This window comes from Pteropus vampyrus, unplaced genomic scaffold (genome assembly GCF_000151845.1).
Source record: "Pteropus vampyrus isolate Shadow unplaced genomic scaffold, Pvam_2.0 Scaffold81, whole genome shotgun sequence".
In the NCBI taxonomy this organism is placed as follows: Eukaryota; Metazoa; Chordata; class Mammalia; order Chiroptera; family Pteropodidae; genus Pteropus; species Pteropus vampyrus.
In genome coordinates this window covers 2,761,465-2,765,193 of record NW_011888862.1, presented here as the reverse complement: position 1 = coordinate 2,765,193, position 3,729 = coordinate 2,761,465, and the positions used below count along the sequence as shown (strand labels likewise).

General features: G+C 42.3%; 1 pseudogene; it reads right to left on the bottom strand.

The window, feature by feature from the left end:
• Positions 1-669: 669 nt before the first annotated feature.
• Positions 670-788, bottom strand: LOC111741725 (annotated as a pseudogene).
• Between the last annotated feature and the right edge of the window lie 2,941 nt (positions 789-3,729).

The following is a 3,729-nucleotide window of genomic DNA, read 5'->3' as shown; positions in this document are numbered from 1 at the left end:
AAGGTGCTGGCTTGGGCCATTTCAGGGAGTGAGTTTTCCAGGGTCTCTCCCATGTATACATAAGGTATACATGTTATGAAACTTATGTTTTTTTCCTGTTTATCTGTCTTTTGTTATAAAAGTATCAGCCAAGAACCTATAAGGGTAGAGGTAAAGTGATTTTTTTTTTTCTCCTCTGCAATGTCATAAAATGAAGTTTGATAAAAGATTTGAATATCAAGGGCTTTAGAGAGGTCTTTGGGGGAAATTGATGAAATCCTCAAATGTTTTTGTGAAGATGACCTCCTGAAAATCAGCTGTGCATAAAGGGCCCTATAAAACTATCCTATAGTTTTTCCAGAACAATTAAGCCAAAGAAAAATCAATGTGTTACCATTCATTTTAAGAATATATAGCAATTTATATTCTGAATTTTGAATATGAGAGTGTATAAAATTATTTTCCTACTTTTTAAAACAAATGATTTTCTTTTTCAGAATGAAATCATAGTCTAATCTTTTTTTAATACTAACTGTGACACCTGTTTCCTATTTCATGTGAATTTATTTTATTTTATTTTATTTTATTTTATTTTATTTATTTTATTTTTTTTAGGCGAGGCAATCCTTGGCTGACCTCACAAATTGCAAGGACCTTGTCAGCTTACAATCCCTTATTTTTTATTTTTTACCCGTACAGCTCCTGGTCTTCCTAGGTGGTCTCCCATCCAAGTACTAACCAGGCCCAATCCTGCTTCGCTTCCGAGATCAGAGGGGATCCGGCTTGTTCAGGGTGGCATGGCTGTAGATTTCACATGGATTTATTTTAAATGGCCTTCTTCAGATATAAATTATCCTTGGATAATAAAGACTTCTAGTATTTATGAAGCACTATGATAAGCATGTATAGAGAGATCAGTAAGCACAGACAGAAATGGGAAAATAGTTGAAACTGAAGGATTCTACTTTTGAAATATACTTTATGCGTCCGCACATTTCCTGTTGATATTTTACTGCAATACTCTTTTGAGTTAGATGCTGTCAGGGTTTTTAACCTGTAGGTACATGATAATGATGATGACAAATAAGTGACAATGACGATGATTGGTTTCTGAATTGGAGATAAACACCCAGCTCATATTAGCTGTCCAAAATGCTGGAAGCCCAAATTTGCTTCCTGTCTCTGACCTCTGATTTCATCCCTTGCTCCAAGGCAGACAGCCCCATGATTCACCTTAGTCACCTCCATGTTCACCAGATCATCAGGGCCTTGAGGACTGCAGGCTCCTAAGCCACTCCTCTTGTTGAGAGAATCAACAAACCAGGGAAAAAGTGGACCGCAATAAAGTTAATTCGTATATCAGGACCCACAGAATGGCAGCCACCCCAGTGGCCCAGCCCACGCCACAAATCTAAACCTGAGTCGATCTGCACTTACAGGAGACACCTGGCAAGAAAACCTTATACCCACCAATCGCGATCGTTCCACTCAGCTTTAGCTAGCTTACCTTACCCTAGAAGATAAGGCCTTCTAGTTCTATAAGGAAATCCCTGACCTCCTAGGCCATCCTACCGTTTCTGCGTTGCCTCTTCTAATGCTCCATAGAACTCACTCTTGCCCAAAATCCCTTGGGAAGAGGGTGCCTCTGCTTGTGAAGCACCGTACTGCCCCAATCTATGGGTTGTTTTGAATAAAGGATACTAAACTCATTACTACACTGTTATTTTTGTCATTTGACAAGTGTTTGCTGATAATTCTAGAAAGCCTTCTCTGGAGCCAGCATTCGTATTCATTCCAGTTCCTTTCCTCCACCTTTTAGAAGCCTCGATTCTGGGTGATGGAAACCCAAGATCCAAAAGTAGATTAGCTGAGGCTGCTACTCTGGCGATTAATGCAGAATACTGGGATTCTAGTCCTCACAATGAAGATGTATGAATGTGGTGGATTTGGAGTCCAGTGACTAGGAGTGAAGCAGATGCCCCTTTACACATGTCCTATTGGAGATACTTCAAGTTCGGAGTTGGGGACACTGACCCAGTGATGTCACATTGCTCTTCTGTAAACTTATTCTTACTCCTATTTTACTTTCCTGCTGCTAAGTCTCTAGATGTTCTCCTCCAACTGCTACGATGCTGTTGAAGATTGGTGGTTTTAAGGCACATTCAACCTGTAGCCCAAATACTTCTGGCTTCCATCGGGGCCAGTCACAGTACAGAGTCACATTGCAAAAAGACTCAACTGACATTTTAAAAAGTATGAGAACCGTATATAACTTTACAGAAATCTCTTAGACTAAGGGGAATATGATTCATAGCACACACATTTCTAAAAATCACCAGAATCATCCACCTCTACAGTGTCGCTTGTCACAGGATGACAGTACTCCAGCTCCCCTCCCCCCGCCCCAAACCCCTTTAAGTCTTACCTGAAGGCCCCTGGCTCTTCTCCACCTCAGCCTTTTCCTTTCAGGATTGCTTCTTCTGGAAGAACCTCTTTGCTTTCTCCAACGCAAAGCCGCTGGGCCTTCCCTTCCTCCGAGTCCTGTCTCGCTACTCCGGGAGGGGAAACAGGGCCAGCTGCGAAGGCTCGTTTTTCCTTCATAGTACCTTGATATTTAGGTACTCCGAAAATTTCGTCCATGACACAATCGGATACTACCTTGAGCAAAAATTCTTCTAAAATTATTTTTCACACGATTCTGAACATTCTCCTGAAGTTTCTCTCCAAAGCAGGTTTGGCAAGCGTTTTCTGTAAAAGACCAGATAGTGAGTGTGCTCGGCATTGTGAGTTACACGGTCTCTGTGGCATCTACTGAACTCTGCCACGCTGGCAGGAAAGCAGCCACGGACACCGTGTAAGTGAAGGGTGCCTACGCTCCCGTAAACCTTTATTTTCAAAAGCAGGCTGGCGAGGCCTGCTCTGAAACTGTGGCTGTGCATCAGTACCACGTGGGGAGCTTTTAAAACTCCTGGTGCCCAGGCCACACCCCAGACCAATTAATTTAGGATATCTAGGGTGAGACTCACATCAGTACCTTAAAATTCCTCAGGTGAGTCCAAACTGCAGCCAAGGTTGAATCCACCTGCTCTAAAACCTCTCAGGAGCAAGCCAGCTGGAAATCGATTCGTTCTGTATCCCTATGTGAAGCATCATGACTCTCTGGTCCTGAGTGGTTGCAGGTACGCATAGATATTGCCCCACCCCCACACCTCGGGGTGGCCAGTGGGGTCCCCTGGGAGCGGCCCCATCACTTTACCCCAGGGGGCCCTGAATATGTGATCATTTTCCACATGTGCTTTGACCTGGAAAGTTGGGAAGCTGTGACTTAGCAAATGAGCACCCACAAATGCAAACGCTATGTCAAAGCTACCGAAATTCCTTGAACAGGGAGAAGTAGAGAATTTTTTTTTTTTGATAAAGCTAAATTTAACTATTCACTCTCTTCTAAACTGAGAAATATCAATGCATTCAACTGCTGCTTATTCTTAGTCCTACACGCTGCATTTAAAACTGTGATTTTAACAGGATTGTCTCTCTCTAGTGAGATTAAAAGGAACTTTGTATTTTTTGCAAGTAGATCAGAAATTCAGTCCACAGTCGAGCTTCTTTTCAAAGCTTCCAGAGCACATCTGAGTTTGCTAGTGGAGGACTGGATTAGACTAATACTTCCCTATTTTAACAGAGCCCAGGTTCTAGCAGATGAAAATGCTGCTTTTAGTCATTCTAAAGTCCAACTGTCCACGACTGTTT